This window comes from Ovis aries, chromosome 2 (genome assembly GCF_016772045.2).
Source record: "Ovis aries strain OAR_USU_Benz2616 breed Rambouillet chromosome 2, ARS-UI_Ramb_v3.0, whole genome shotgun sequence".
Taxonomy (NCBI): Eukaryota; Metazoa; Chordata; class Mammalia; order Artiodactyla; family Bovidae; genus Ovis; species Ovis aries.
Window position 1 is genome coordinate 176,665,904 of NC_056055.1, and position 16,919 is coordinate 176,682,822.

General features: G+C 47.9%; 1 protein-coding gene across 14 annotated transcripts in view; it reads right to left on the reverse strand.

Moving 5' to 3' along the window:
- MGAT5 (alpha-1,6-mannosylglycoprotein 6-beta-N-acetylglucosaminyltransferase) overlaps positions 1–15,532 on the reverse strand; it is a 402,590-nt gene extending 387,058 nt beyond the window's left edge. For all 14 annotated transcript variants that reach the window (XM_060410110.1, XM_060410112.1, XM_060410105.1 and 11 more), the window contains exon 1: positions 15,158–15,532. The gene's annotated coding sequence lies outside the window, so the exon portion shown is untranslated. The remainder of the gene's footprint in view (positions 1–15,157) is intronic.
- Between the last annotated feature and the right edge of the window lie 1,387 nt (positions 15,533–16,919).

Below are 16,919 nucleotides of genomic sequence, written 5' to 3' on the forward strand. Positions count from 1 at the left end.
TCAGGTGATAATTTCATTTCATCCCCTACTCTTCAGGCTCTTCCAGAATCACTGAAATCTACATTAGAACCTGAATCCAGCAGCAGCCTCAGCCACCTATAAGGGAGGGGAGGGGAGGATCTACACCAAGGACAGTCTCTCAGAAGGAGCAGGGTGGGGCCAACATCCTTGTTCTTTTTTTCTCTGTCAGCTATGTGTTAAGGGTTATTTAACACATTGTTGTGGGAGAAGGCAATGGCAACCCACTCCAGTACTCTTGCCTGGAAAATCCCATGGACGGAGGAGCCTGGTAGGCTGCAGTCCATGGGGTAGCTGAGGGTCGGACACGACTGAGCAACTTCACTTTCACTTTTCGCTTTCATGCATTGGAGAAGGAAATGGCAACCCACTCCAGTGTTCTTGCCTGGAGAATCCCAGGGACAGGGATGGGGGAGCCTAGTGGGCTGCCATCTCTGGGGCTGCACAGAGTCGGACACAACTGAAGGGACTTAGCAGCAGCAGCAGCAGCAGCAACACGTTGTTGTACGGCAAAAACCAATACAACATTGTGAAGCAATTACCTTCCAATTAAAAATAAATTGTTTCAAATGTGGAGAAACAAAGTTATTCAATTCAGTTGACTCCTAGGTAGAGGGGAATTTCTTTCCAGATCACTTGACCTAGTGCTGTGTTATAAACTCTATAAGCCCCAAAGCTCAAGGCTTACAGCAAACTTCCACCTCTTTACTTCCTGAAATCAATTCTTAGATAAACTTCCTGAATACATTTTCAGACATATGTATTTACTGCTTTAATAGTAGTATAAATGAGACTAAAAGGAAAATAATTTATAACAAACTAAACCTGTATTTCAGTATGCAATTAGTTGGACAAAACCAAGCTAGAAGGCTTAAGAAGTCGTTAGATGCTTGTGTCAAAAACCAGGTGAGCTAAAAGTGCTGACTAACAGGTGATGTGGTGATGCCACATGATTTTCTTCATGGTAAATTTCCCAGTAAAACAAACCACAATCTTTCTTCACAGACTGGAAAAGTCAACATTTATTCGAAACATGCAAAATACTCCTTATGTGTAAGCTAGGTCTCTAGGTTCAGGTAACAAATAGGTTTTGCATCCAAGATCACCTTGTAACCAAACTGGTCAACCAGACCTGGGCTGGGGTCTTAACCTAGGCAGAGGCCCCTTGTCTCAGCCTAGGTTCTTTTTTTTTTAGTCAGGTTTATATAGCCAATAATAAAGTCATTGCTGCTTCAATGGTCAAAAAGTAGAGAAGCAGGAACTCAGTTCAGAAGTCAATTTAACCCAATTTGGCCAGAGACACTGAATATATAGGAAGGTGGAGGTAAAAGGATTTGGAAAGGGTGGAAGAAATATTCATGAGTTATCTGAGAACAGGGGTGTGGTTTAGACTTGGAGCTGTACCAACTTGCTCCTTGAAAGAAAAGCTATAACCAACCTAGACAGCATATTAAAAAGCAGAGACGTTATTTTGCCAGCAAAGGTCCATATAGTCAAAGCTATGGTTCTTCCAGTAGCCATGTATGGATGAGAGTTGAACGTTGAAGAATTGATGCTTTTAAACTGCGGTGTTGGAGAAAACTCTTGAGAGTCACTTGGACTGCAAGGAGATCAAACCAGTCAATCCTAAAGGAAATCAGTCCTGAATATTCATTGGAAGGACTGATGCTAAAGTTGAAGTTCCAATACTATGGCCAACTGATGCAAAGAACTGACTCATTGGAAAAGATCCTGATGCTGGGAAAGATTGAAGGCAGGAGGAGAAGGGGACAGCAGAGGATGAGATGGTTGGATGGCATCACCGACTCAATGGACATGAGTTTAAGCAAGTTCCAGGGGATGGTGATGGACAGGAAGGTCTGGTGTGCTGTAGTCCATGGTGTGGCAAAGAGTTGGACACGACTGAGCAACTGAACAACGACAAATTTCTCAGTAAAATATGTATATATATATTTTCCCAAAGTCTTTTCAGTTCTATAAGTCCATGATTTGATGTCTCTAAATTTTATTATGCTCAAAAACAATACTAATTCAGAAATGTGACAGTAAAGACTAGGTGCCACATGTGTTCTGAAAGAACCCAGGGTGACTGTTTTCCAACCTTTTCCCACTAATGGACTCCATTATATCACAAAAAGAGGCACTGCTGGAGTCTAATGAATAAATAACTAGCACTTGAATAGAATTTGTGTCCATTTTAATTCCAGCTACTTTCCACAAGAAAGCCTCATTTAAATTAGAAAGAGGGGAGCATGCTTATAATGAAACATTTTCAAAACCCTTTAAAAGTTTCCTATATAAGTCAATCAGGTATAACGTTAAATATTAATAGCAAAAACTTAACTGTTGAATCTAAGTGAATAATCCAGAGAGCGTGTGTGTGACACAGGAAAAGGGTTCGTTTTCACATCTGCTGGATTTGTTTAGTGTAACTTCCAGATGCATTATGGGGAGAGCTAAAGGTCCCTTAAACAGTGTGTCTTCTAAATGGAGGATCACAAGTTAGCCATGGGTTATGAAACCAATTCGGAACAGGGGGTCAGAAAACTTTGTCTTCAAGAGCCGAAGTGTAATACCTTAGGCTTTGAAGGCCAGATAACCTCTGTTACAACTTCTTGACTCTGTCACTGCAGCTTGAAAGCAGCCATAAACAAACCATGAACAAAGGGAATTGACTGTGTTCCAACCAGACCTTATTTACAAAATGGGCTGCAGGCCACAGTGCTGACTCCTGACCAGCATTTTTTAAACAAATAAAATATAGTAGGATATATCAGAGGCCATGAGGACAGAGAGTAGTTACTGTCTCATGAAACTTTTCTTGCTGCTACACATTTCAAACTGTAGTGTTGAAGAAGATTCCTGAGTCCCTTAGAATGCAAGGAGATCAAACCAATCAATCCTAAAGGAAATCAGTCCTGAATATTCATTGGAAGGACTGATGCTGAAGCTGAAGCTCCAGTACTTTGGCTATGTGATGTGAAGAGCCAACTAACTTTAAGAGACCCTGATGCTGGGGAAGACTGAAGGCAATAGAAGAAGGGGGTGGCAGAGGATGAGATGGTTGGATGACATCACTGACTCGATGGACACAAGTTTGAGCAAACTCTGGGAGCTAGTGAAGGACAGGGAAGCCTGGTGTGCTGTAGTTCATGGGGTCGCAAAGAGTCGGACACTACCTGGCAACTGAACAACACACACACCTGTATATGTGAGCTTTTAGTAAATATGAATTTCTTACTGTAGATTGAGGGTCAAAAGCCACCATATTAGAAATGATAGAAGAATCTGAAAAGAAAAACACAAGTCTGCTTCTGAATGAAACTGGTAAGAGTTTAAAGACTTTCATGTTCCCCCCTCCCCCAAAAAAAGCAAAGAAAAAAGGGTAGAAATAATGGGCAAGTTCTTGAGCCTAACATATAATCTTAAAAATATTTTTTTAATTTATTAAAATTTTGAAAAAAGAATATGAATTAGTTACAAGCAGTCCAAAATGGTCTTCAAAAGGACATTAAAATCACTTCTACGCTCTGCAAACATCCGATAGAAACTGTATATCAGTTAGCAAGAGCTGCATAACACACTTCCCCAGGACTCTGGCTTAAAATAATCATCAATGCTTTCTGCAACTCTACACGTCAGCTAGCTGGTTCTGATGACCTAGGGACAGATCTTGGCAAGATAAGCTCAGGAGACTTCGAGCAGCTGGTCATTCACTTGGGAGCCAGCTAGTCCAGAAAGGCCTCAGCTGAAACAATTTGGCTCATTCCCCTGCATCTCTCAGTCCCTCCCTTAGACTAGCCTGGGCATGCTTTCGTGGGGGCGGCAGGGATCTGACTGAGCTCGCCTAGCTGTGCAAAAGGCAATAGAAATGCGTAGGCTCTTAAACTCTGTTTATGGCATCAGCTAACATCCCAGGGGCCAAAGTAGTCATGAGGCCAGTAGTAGGGGAGAGGGATGGGGACTAGTAAGTTACAACGCAAAGAGTGTGGACACAAAGAAGGAGGCCATTAATCGGGGCCATTAGAGTAATCACTCTGCCGCAGACATTATTACTGTTTGTCACCACCTTGGCAGAAACAGAGATTTTACATTATTTTAGTTTTCCCATTATCATTTCTCATTCTGGTTTTCCATTATCACTCCTAAGGCAGGAAGGCAGAGTGAAAAGAACACAGGCTTTGGAATCAATGAGATCCACTTTCACAGCCTGGCTCTGCCACTTTTGGCTACCTGACCCTGGGCAAGTCTCCTTTGAACCTCAGTTTCCTCATCACAGCAACTACTAACATAACATGAGCTGGAACACAGAACATGTGTAGGTCAGTGTCTGGTTATCTCAGAACTCAAACCTTAGACACTGTATGTTTGTGAATAGCTAAGTATATTCAAAAAGATGAGGAACAAGGAAATAGGCAAATTTCCTGGGAAGTAAAGTTTCTTAACAGAAAAGAACAGTTCCTTTACATAATAACTAAAAAGTCATTTCTTTGCAAAGAGTTTTGGGGACTGTGGCAGGCAGGAATACGGCCCCAAGGATGTTCACATGCTAAACCCTGGAGCCTGTGAATATGCTACCTAACAGGAGAGGTATGATGAAGTTAAAGACCTTGAAATGAGATTATCTGGAATTATCTGGGTGGGCCCAATCTAATCATATAGATCCTTGCTGCTGCTGCTGCTAAGTCACTTCAGCTGTATCCGACACTGTGTGACACCACAGATGGCAGTCCACTAGGCTCCTCTGTCCCTGGGATTCTCCAGGCAAGAATACTGGAGTGGGTTGCCATTTCCTTCTCCACTGCATGAAAGTGAAAAGTGAAAGTGAAGTCACTCAGTCGTGCCCAACTCTTAGCGATCCCACGGACTGCAGCCTTCCAGGGATTTCCAGCCTCCGTCCATGGGATTCTCCAGGCAAGAGTACTGAGTGGGGTGCCACTGCAGTCAAGGAATCTTTCCAAGCTGTGGTCCCAGTCCAATGGCAGAGAGACAAGGAGTCAGCCCAACACTGCTGGTTTTGATGCTGGAGGAACGAAGCACAAGCCTGTGAATGTGAGCAGCCGCTAGAAGCTAAATGAGGCAAGGAAAAGGATTCTCCCCTACAGCTTCCAGGAGGAGTGCACACCTTGGTTTTAACCGGTGAGACCCGTGTTGACCTCTGACCCACAGCATAATAAATAGTCTATGTTGCTTTAAGCCATCAAGTCTGTGGTTATTTGTTACAGCAGTGACAGAAAGATGATGTAATCTTGTCATCTTCATAGAGAGGCTGACAGTGAGGAAACAGGACTCAGAGCCCCTGAACCAGGAGGAAGAAACTATGGAATCCAGAGAGGACTAACCAGGCATGGCATGACAAAGGAGAGCTGCATCTGATTCTGGTTATCAGGGCAATTAAAACAGGCAGTATGACAGAATAAGCAACTCATTATCAGGGAAAACACGTTACTGCAGTCTACAAGGAAGTACAATAAAATCATTGCTTATCCACACTGTCTCCAAAGTTCCCTGGTTATAACTGACAAGCATGTACTAGGAGAAAAACCGTATTTTAAAAATCCTTCCACAGAAACTTTCTAAAGGTGTCATTTCACTGAGGGCTGTTTCAGGGATGCAGTTCCAACTCTGATCACTTTCATTTCTGTTTGTAGATAATATGACAATAAGGTAAGAAGCCCTAGTGGTATGTGGAGATGAACACACACACACAGTTCACAATTTATGAGACTTCATGAGCCCACAAATAATGCTCATAAAGAGGGAGAACAATGTGTACACCCAAAGCCCACTGACAGATTTAAAACACAGAACTCCAAGCCACAGCCAAAGAGGAACTCAAAATCAGGGACACACTTGGAACTTCCCTGGCAGTCCAGCGATTAAGACTTCCTGCTTCCATTGCAGGGAGCAAGAGTTCAATCCCCAGTTAAGGAACCGAGATCCTCATGTGGTGCTGGCATGGGGGGAAAAAAAAAGGGACACACTTAAGAATACCCTTGATAGATTAAACAGTCTACAGCAGATGAGTATGCTGGGCTCAGCCAAGAAGTCAGACTAGTAGAATCCCACAGATGCAGGAGACGCTAAAAGATGCCTCACGTAACAGATGAGAAACCAGAGTCACAGAGCAGTGAGGTGACCTGCCCGAGGATAGCCAGGCTAACTGCAGAGAGACCTGCCCTGCCTGAGCAGCAGCTTACCTGTGCTGCCCAGCTGATCACACGACTCTGGGGTCAGGCCTTCTGCAAGGCAGTGGGGCTTCCAGTCATGCGTATGGAGCTTGGCTCCTTGCTTAGAAACCGTTGGGGCCAGATGCAATTTTTTAACCAACCCGGGTTGCGGAGGGCAGGGAACGCTCCCTTTCTGGAGCTCCCATCAGAATAGGAAATAAGGAATGGTGGACATATAGAAGAAAGCTGATAATATTTGCCCAAAAAATTACATTGGCCTGTACTTATCTAGTACAGTGAAAAAGTACCCACATGAAAGTGAAAGTGTTAGTCCCTCAGTCATGTCTGACTCTTTGCAACTCTGTGGACTGTAGCCCACCAGGCTCCTCTGTCCATGGGATTTCCCAGGCAGGAATACTGGAGTGGTTTGCCATTTCCTTTTCCAGGGGATCTTCCCAACCCAGGGATTGAACTTGGGTCTCCTGCACTGCAGGCAGATTCTTTACCATCTGAGCCACCAGGGAGGCCCAACATAACGTTGCCTTTAAATCTAGCAAGCACAGCAGTTAGATATGATAGAAAGGGGAGGAGGGAGAAACTGACCATTCTTAGCCACTGGAGCTGAGAATTCTGTTAAGGAAGGTAGGCCATTCTGATGGACAGAGGGGCTGGAAGCTAGGCTTGCAAAGATCTCAGTTAAGACCAAGGATTCCTCAGTCCATGGGGTCACAAAAGAGTTGGACACGACAGAGACTACACAACAACAACTCCTCATATGATGAACATTACTGGGGAGATGGAGAAAAGCGCCCCTTCCCTTCCAAGATCCCCCCTGAGGACTGTCTCTAATCTTGGTGGCTCTGAAAAATTCTAGGAGACGGGGTGAGAGAAGTATAGCAAACACAACTACTAAGGGAAAAAAAGAAGGAAAACAGAAAGATTGTATTTAGCAAGAGGTATAGACAGTGCTTTCCTAAACAAGATGTGTAAAAGAAAGAACTGGTCATTGAGAACATTTCTTATTGGAATGTGCTTAGTTGCTCAGTCATTTCCGACTCTTTGCAAACCCATGGACTGTAGCCCTCCAGGCTCCTCTGTCCATGAAGACTCTCCAGGCAAGACTACTGGAGTGTGCAGCCTATCCCTTCTCCAGGGGATCTTCCCAACCCAGGAGTCGAACCAGGGTCTCCTGCACTGCAGATAAATTCTTTACCAGCTGAGCTACCAGGGAAACTCATTAGAATAAATACTAGTAAATGAAAAAATTAAAGTTGAAAATAACAGATGGCCAAAGGAAAAAAGAAAAGCAGCTTCAAGGAGATTGTTATCAAAGTCTCTATTATTTCAACATAGTTGTTTCACAGGGAAGCAATAATGAATGTATGTAAACAGACTCTGGCCCAGCTTGTGGCAGTATAAACACTTAGCCACTTTCCTGAGGGTGCTGTGCCGGGTCTCGAGGGTGCTGTGCCGGAGAACCAGAGAACTCTGGGAGTCTGGTCATCTCTGCTCTTTAAATCTCAACTTCCCAAGAGGGGAAAAATAGCTTCACTAGGGGAAGCAGGTTATTCTTAGGCTGAGAAGGACCACAGCCTTTTATTTCTAAACATACAAAAACACATATCCCAAAAGACAGTGATGGTAGAGGGCTAGTTCTTAGGTGAGCAATTCAACTGTCTACTAAAGAGTCTGCCAGCAAAGGAAAAAAACAACTTGAGCTTCTTCTCGATCTCTTTTTGTTCAATACCGCTATTTTATTTCTTTATTCTACACCTCCTTTGCCACATGTGTAGCAATTTGAGGACTAAATGGAACCTTGGAGCTTGTTCAATCCCCGCTTAGTCTCTAATGTAAAAACTAAAGCCCAAAGCGGTCGCATGGGCTGAATTAATGTGTTCTTCATTTGCATATTTATTTTAACTGAACTTAACTCTTCTGCGTGGGCCCTGCCCAGGCCTAGACTTTAAACTCCATGAATAGCTGCTGCTACTGCTGCTGCTAAGTTACTTCAGTCGTGTCCGACTCTGTGCGACCCCAGAGACAGTAGCCCACCAAGCTCCCTGCCCCTGGGATTCTCCAGGCAAGAACACTGGAGTGGGTTGCCATTTCCTTCTCCAATGTACGAAAGTGAAAAGTGAAAGTGAAGTCACTCAGTCGTGTCTGACTCTTAGCGACCCCATGGACTGCAGCCTTCCAGGCTCCTCCGTCCATGAGATTTTCCAGGAAAGTACTGGAGTGGAGTGCCACTGCCTTCTCCACCATGAACAGCTAGGGACTATCTATTAACCACAAAAGTTCAGAATCAAGAACAGGTGAGAACAATGACGTCCCTAATATGAGGCCAGTCAAATATAAGTAATAAAATGAAGAGAAATAGTGCTCAATGGTACACTTGATGGAAAAATTCCATGAAATATGAAAATCTTGGTGGTCAGAGGAATATTTTGTGGGACTTCAGCTCTATCTAGGGTCCCAGAGACACTGGGGGAACATCCTTACAGGCCTTTCATTGAAAATGCTGGGGCATAGCCCTAACTCATCTGTCAGATTACCTCTGGCCCACCCCATGCCCTGAAAGCGTGGAAATCAACACCAAGCAGGGGACTTCCCTGGTAGTCCAGTGGTTAAGAATCCGCCTCCCAATGCAGGGGACGAGTGTTCGATCCTTGGTCAGGATACGAAGATCCCACATGCCATGGGGCACCTAGAGAAACCCACATGACACAAAGACCCAGCACAGCCAAACAAACAAACAAACAACAAAAAACCACAGCCAGGAGCCCTAAGACACAGAGACAGAGATCCAGAGACAGAGAATGAATATCTAAGAATGAAATGTAAAAGCTTTCCCAGACTATATCCCTAAGATGTGAAACTTACAAGGTGACATAAGCAAGGGAACACCTCATATAAGTTGCTCAGATTCTTCTACTTGGGTATGCACAAAAGACAGGGCCACACACACCTGCTCCCCACCAGACTGCAGGGTGAGACTGGATGTGAGCACACAGGGTGCTGGGAGTGGGAGGGACAGATGTCAAATAACCATCACATTCTCTTCCTGGGTCATGACTATAAACAAAGCAGGCACACATCTGCTATCAGTTGTTATCAATGTTCCTAAGGGACCAAGGTCCAGCTTTGCCACTGCCATCAAGCAGGGAGACTTCAAGCAGGTCCTTCTGCTACTCTACACCTCCAGGACTGCAGCTAGAAAGAGAAGGGATCCCGGGGGATCTCCTTGAGGTCCCTTCCAACCCAAGTGACTAAGACTCTTCTTGGCCTCGTTGGAAAGAAGGAGCTGGCCAGTACAGGGTGAGCTTGCTAGCCTAAAACTAAGCTAATGTGGACCCTGGACCTAGACCACCCAGGTTCAAATCCTCAGCCAGATGCTTGAATGACCTTGGCCAGCTTTCATAACCTCCCAAATACCTCAGTCATCCTACTGTATAAACTGGGAATAACAATAGTCTCCATCTTAGTGTTGTAGCAAGGATTAAACAAGATACAAATGAAGCCTTTGCAATCACGTCAAGTATAGAAGATACATTTTTCATCTCCATCTCTCCAAGTTTCTCGCCCACCCACTCTGGACATCTTTCCACCCAGATATACAATCACTGCAGATGGTGACTGCAGCCATGAAATTAAAAGACACTTACCTCTTGGAAGAAAAGTTATGACCAACCTAGACAGCATATTAAAAAGCAGAGACATTACTTTGCCAACAAAGGTCCACCTAGTCAAAGCTATGGTTTTTCCAGTAGTCATGTATGGATGTGAGAGTTGGACTATTAAAGAAAGCTGAGGGCCAAAGAATTGATGCTTTTGAACTGTGGTGTTGGAGAAGACTCTTGAGAGTCCCTTGGAATGCAAGGAGATCCAACCAGTCCATCCTAAAGGAAATCAGTCCTAAATATTCATTGGAAGGATGATGCTAAAGCTGAAATTCCAATACTTTGGCCACCTGATCCAAAGAACTGACTCATTTGAAAAGACCCTGATGCTGAGAACAACTGAAGGCAGGAGGAGAAGGGGATGACAGAGGATGAAATGGTTGGATGGCATCACCAACTCGATGGACGTGAGTTTGAGTAAACTCCAGGAGCTGGCGATGGACAGGGAGGCCTGCCATGCTGCAGTCCATGGGGTCGGATATGACTGAGCGACTCAACTGAACTATACAATCTTTGCTGATCACCAACAGAACACACTCTCATGGGTGGACAGAGACATGAACGACATCCACAACTATTATACTGGAAGACTGTTCCATGTGGGATATTATTAAAAAAAAAAAAAAGGCATCTTACCAGCACACTAGGACTAGGCCACCTGGGTTGAGAATGCAACACTAGGGAATGGAGCTCGAGCAGGACTGAGTGGGCGGGGCTTAGGCAGGAGCCGCTGGACAGTATACCTTACTTCAAGGACCAGCACCAACCCGCAACCCCTCCTTTCCCCATGAGAGAGGGATGCAAAATCAGGGAGGCTGTTATTCTTCTATGGATAACCTTGAAGTGATGACATTTTTAAACAAAGTAAATCAATTGCAAACACCAGTACTTAACTCTTGCAGATAAGGAAGTATTTGGATACATCTGGCTGCTGAGTTCATAGGCGACAAGGTGGGATCAATACTCCTTAGCCATCCTAGGGTGCTGCCCCAGCTGGGGCCCAGGTCCAGCAGGCATTAACACAGGCATGGCAGTGGGGGTGCCCGTTTAAAGGGAGAACTGCCCCCCACAAGCCCAGCCACAACAGCTTAACCCCCCTGCCTGTCCAGACTTTTGAGGCTGGACAAAGGCCCTGACAGAAAGGCCCCTGTCCTGTTTCCTGAAGGCTAGGTGCTCAAACAAGAAAACTGTGGGATTCTGAAGAAAAAAAAGATTCCTATGACCTTTCTCATGCACACGTACAGCTTTCCAGATATGACAAAGTCAGGGAAGGATAGACTTAACTGTGGTAATGAAAAACAAAAGAAAAAAATGAGGAGGAAATGGCAACCCACTCCAGTCTTCTTGCCTAGGAAATCCCATGGATAGAGGAACATGGTGGGCTACAGTCCATGGGGTTGCAGAGTCCAACATGACTGAACACACACACACAAACAAAGAAAGTGGGCAAACAGATCAAGTCCCAGCTCTTCCAGCTGAGAACACTGTTATAGGACTAAGGCTCCTGGGACCCATCGTGGCAACTTTCCAAGGGCTATTAGTTTGCCTTAACACAGGGAAAGAGAAGGTCAGATGCATTAAAAGTGAGAAGATAATTTTGCAGGAGGACGTCTTCATACCCAGCACCAGCACCCACCAAACCCGGCTCAAAGTGGCTGCCTGATAAACACTCAGTGGAAAACCCACAGCTGGCACTGAGGTCACAGCTATGCTCAAACTTTTCGTGTTGACTGTTCAGGGGCATGGCTTAGACTAGCAACTTTAAGAAGATGGGGTTGGGGAGACCATAACTCAATTTCAAACAGAAATCTTAAAGTTCAGCCATCTATTCAATATCGTGGAATAAACCATAATGGAAAAGAATATAGAAAAGAAGGTATATATGGATATGCCTGAGTCATTTTGCTATACAGCAGAAATTGATATAGCACTGTAAATCAACCATATTCTGATTTAAAGAAAAAAAATTTTTTTTAAGTTTAACCATCTTCCAGCCATTAAGAGTGACTCTGTACTTCAAAGCAATTCTGAACTTTAAAGGCAGCCTAGTAAAACGTGCCCTGGCGAGTACCAAATTTATTTCTCACATAAGCCTCTCAACTGTCACCCACCTGGCACTCTCTCCCAAATATAAAGGTATTACCTCTCTTTTTCTTAAAGTACCTAGATTCTGAAACACACGCATCTTCCTTCAGCCAAAACCATCTGTTAACAGTTCACCTGACACCAAACCCTTCCCCAACATTTGACATCTCCCCTAACAAACCCCCAGAGATCATATCCCCCACAGGACCAACTTTTCCAAGACCTCCTGTGGTAACATCAGTGCAGAACACCACCCTCAACAGCCACTCCACCCTCCTACAGCTAGGAGGCCAAAGACACACGAGGAGGAGAAAAGAATGAATCCCCTCTGCTCTTTAGGCCTCTAGGGAAGGAGGAGAGCAACTACCTGCCTGGAGGACCAGAATGCAAAAGGACAAGAACTTCCCAAACAAGGTCTTACTGATGAATGCTCCCGGCAAGTTTCCAGATAGCTCTGCAGGGGACAGTGGTCACCATCTGTCCCCTGCCAAAATCAACCTGAGAGTGACTCTGCAATGACTTAGAGAATTAAGTCTCTGCAATGACTTAAAGCCACATGGAGTATTAAGAGGCTCACTTCACAGCAGAGGAATCAAAGACACTCCCTGGGCTAGGATCACTGGGGATTCTGGCACTGCAATGCTTTTGGAGGCCAACTGGGCAAAGGCTGGTTGGTTATGTTTAAACTGAGAAAACGGAACAGGAAGGGAGCAAATTTGAATTCCTATGATTTCCTAAGGTCCCTTCCAGCCCCAAGCTGCTACCAGAGAACACTGCATACGCACACACACGTGTACACGCTTCTTTATGAAAACGCATGTACGGATGTGTGAATATATATACATGAGTACTATATTCACAGTTCCAAACACAAAGCACTTGAGATGCACGCAGCTGAGGCAACTCAGAGACGCTTGAGCTGCTGGAACACAGATGCAACTGGCGATCTGAGCAGAGCCACTCAGCCCGCCTGCCTGCCACTGCGGGCGCCTTCAAACTAACCTGCAGCCGCTTGTGTAGGCTCGAACCCTGCAAAGTCCCAAACTGGTACAGTAGGCTCCTTTCCCGGTGACTCCAGTCACAAGCCTCCCAGAAGGTGGGCTGGAACCAAGGAGGGGATGAAAACAATAAAGACCAAACCTCTATCCAGAAACCCAGGTCTGCCAGTCAGGGGTCCGGCAGAGCAGGGTCCTTCTTCTCTTCTCCTCCCCACACCGTCCCTAAAAGAGGCAAAAGGTCACCCTCTTCTGCCACTGCCATCACCTCTTCTCAGGGTCTCTCTACTTCAAGTTGACTACATGGATTTCGAGTTGGTAACTGAAGAAAGTCTAGAAAGCGGAGCTTTGCTCTAATCCTAACAGAGCTAACCAAATTTAAGGGTTTCCTATCTCAGCCCTGAACAATAAGAACGAGAAGAATTTAGGCTGTGTGTGTGTGGGGGGGGGGGGGGGGGGGGGGGGGGGTAGGGGTAGGCGGGAGGAATGAAAGTTCATTTATTAAGAAACACCTGGGATGGTTTACCCGTCCGTGAAAAACATTTTGGTGATTTTCTCCAATCAAAATCGAAGAACTTCTAATCCGAGTTAAGGATCAGGATGTAGGTAGCTAAACTGGAGGGCGGGGTGGAAGGGGGAGGTGAGGGGTGGTGGGTGTGTCTCTCGGAATAAAAACCCACGGAGTCGCTCAGGTCCTGGCAACGAACGGAGGCGGGGCGCACCGGCTTCCCACCCGCCCCTCTTTAGAATGAGATTCCACCTCTAATACTCGGATCCGAGTTGTTTACAGGTGCAGTGCTGTCATTCCCTGGGGAACCCCGCACAAACCTCAGCCTTCCCCTCCCCAATTTCACCGCTTCCAAAGTGCCCAGCCGTTCCTAACTGGGCCGTCAGGGCTGGGTGCAGACGGAGGCGTCCGCCCTGGGCCGGGCCTGGCAGTCAGCGACAGGAGTACCGGGCCCCAGACCTCGACTGGGGCATCTCTGAAAACCCTCTGCATCGCCAGGTTACCTCAGCCCGCAAGCGCCCGGCACCCTGTCTGCGCTCCAAACGCCGCCGGACAATGCAAGCGCCACCTCTTTTCTCTTCCGCGCGGCAGCTACGAAACCACGGCTTTGTGTGTGACAGCAAGTGTGTGCGCGCGAACGTCCCCGGGCTCACACACCCCCTTCCATCCAGTCTGCTCACCGCGCCTGGTCCGCGCGCGCGGCGAGCGCATCCCGAGCGGGTCCTTACATCAGGCGGCCTCACCGCCATGCCTCTGGCCACCCGGCCTCGGACCTGGCCTCGGGAAGCTGGGGGCGACATTCACGCCCCCGTTCTCAGCCGCAGGGACGACCGACGGGAGCAACGCCGGGAGCCGGGCAAAGACGAGGAGGCGAAAGGACCACTGGCGCGCGCCGCGCCCCCAAGTTTGGCAGCCGCGGGCCGGGAGGGGGGCCGGGAGGGGGGCCGGGAGGGGGCCTGGGCGGCTCGCGACTAGGCAGGAAGTTCCCAGGGCTGCACTGAGCATGCTCTCGGGGATTGTGTGAGCGGGTGTGGGCTCTGCGCTCCCCGCAGCCTCTCCGGCCAGGCAGCCTCCGGAGCGCGCGGGCGGGATCCGCGGCCCGCGAAGGTCCCTTAATGGTGGGGGGCACCCCCAGGCTTCCCTGGTCCCCTGAACCAGAGCACCCGCCCCCCACATCTCTCTCTCCCAGGATCCAGGAGCCAGCCTTCCTTCTTTTACTCCCCAGCGGCCGGTGGCTGAGCCCGCCCTGCGCTCCCAGGTCCCGGGGAGCCCAGCCCGGCCCACACCCTCAGCGTGACCCCACCAGGCTCCTCCGCGGTCCGAGCGCCCATCTACCATCCCTGGCCGCTCGCCTCCAGTCCGCGCAACTAAAGCCTTCTCCGGACAGTCCCTTGAAAAGCCCACAACCCCCACTTCCCAAGGGCCATGGAGTCCTGCAGTCTCCCCAGGGAAGCGGTTGCCCCGGGCAGGTGGGCGCCTCAAGGCGTATCCCCGGCCGCACTCCCGGGTCTCTCAACCCGGCCAGGGCACCCAGGCTGGCGGCGGGTAGCGGGGGGCGGAAGACCCCAGACGCGTAACCCACGGTGCAGACTCTTCCCCCACCCCCGCGCGCAGCTCCCCGCGCCCTCCGCGGTCCCTTCTACGTTCATCTCCCCGCGGAGATGGAGAGCTTCGACACGATCGCCCCGACCCACTAGCTCTCACCTCCTTGTTTGAGCAGTAGCAGCAGCCGGGAGTGCCTGCCAGCCGCTGTCCCCGGGGAAGCCCAAGGCGCGGCGGGGCACGGGGTCGCGGCGCCCCGAGCCTGCGGCGCGGCTACCTGGGCTGGATCGCGCCCGGGGCCGCCGCGGCAGCCGCGGGAGCCGCAGGGCCGCCGCCGAGCGGGCCGCGGCAGGGACAGTCTGCAAACTCTCAGCCCTGGCGGGGCCGCGCGCGGCGCGTCCACAGTCGGCCTGGACACTGCAGAGACGTTCCTCCGGGGCTCAGCCGACCAGGGCTGGGGGTCTGTCTGCAATTTCTTCCTTCCCTCCCTTACGGACCCCTCCAAGTTCCCCCTAGCTTCCGAGCTCGCAGCTCTCTAAGGCAGGGATTCCGGCCAGGGACGTTCGGCAAACTCCCCGCCCTCCCCGCGGAGCGCTCAGCCAATTCGGAACGCCCCAGCCTCTCAGGGGCCGTCTGCAAACTCCCAACCCTGTCGGAGAGGACTTCTACCAACCCCTCAGTTCCGCAGCCCAAAGGGGAAAGGAAGCAAGGGAGATACTTTGCTGCCACAAATTATAATCTAGCAAGGTCAGGGGCAAGTATGCAAATACTGATGTGACAGTGCATCCTCCAGAGAGGTGCAGTCCAGGCCACTCAGCACCAGGGACCTTCCTGCAGCAGTGAAGCCCAATGGGGGAAGATTAGGGACTCCACCATCTATAGATACAGGCTGCTTGAATCGATGCCCTGAGCCTCAATTTCCAACTTTGGGGAACGGGTTACATGAAGCAGTATAAATTTCAACCTGGTTTTTGTGACCTTGAGCAGGCCACCTAACCATCTGAATTCAATTTCTTTATCTACGAACATGATAAATGGCGTTTCTTGAGGTTATTTTGAAGATGAAATAAAATATACCTAAAGTGCTTAGCATATACGTGGCACATAGTAGGTGTTCAATAAATAAATTCCATTTCTCTTACTCCTTCCCACTCCCACCCCCAGGTTTTATGAACACCCTGCACCGCCTAACCAAACGTTGCACTGTTATAAATTCAAAAAGAAATAAAGCATCCCATGCCCTGAAGGCACCAAAGGGAACATTGACTGACATGACATATTAAATCCAACCAAGCCGCAGGAGAGAGAACATTGTACATTTACATCGCTAAGTATTATAGATCCTTGTTAAGCAGTATCTGGAATGGAAGGAGAGTGGCCTGGTGAATTACCTAGGGGTGGAAATGACAAGGTTAATAATTCCATTGAGTTCCAAGCCCTTGTCACTGCATCAGATTACTGTACGAGGGTTTATGTTCAACTTTCCCTTACCCTCCCTGCAGAATTTCTCCACCCGCATCTTACTGTCCCCCTAGGGTCTTCTTTCTTCAACTTAGATCACCCTACTCTGATGCTCACCCTCTTCAGCAAAGGCATTTAAAAACTGAAGATAATGGAGTTCTTAGACCCCAGAAATGACTTAGTCCAAGAGCCTCACATTGTAAGTAAGCTGTCGTGGCCACCCAGCTGGTTAGGGAGGTCTCCTGTCTCCAGAATCTTAATATCCATAGAACATACCCTGTAGCCTCTCTTGCACTGAGCTACCCTAGGCACATTAGATCGATCAGTCGTATTTTTAATTCAAGCTGAAGGAAATGACTCTAACACTTCCTGACCAGATGAGCCCCAAATTATCAGCCACTTATATCCTCTGCTGTCAGGAACTGTCTGGATAATGACCGAAAACCACAAGGAAATCTGTATG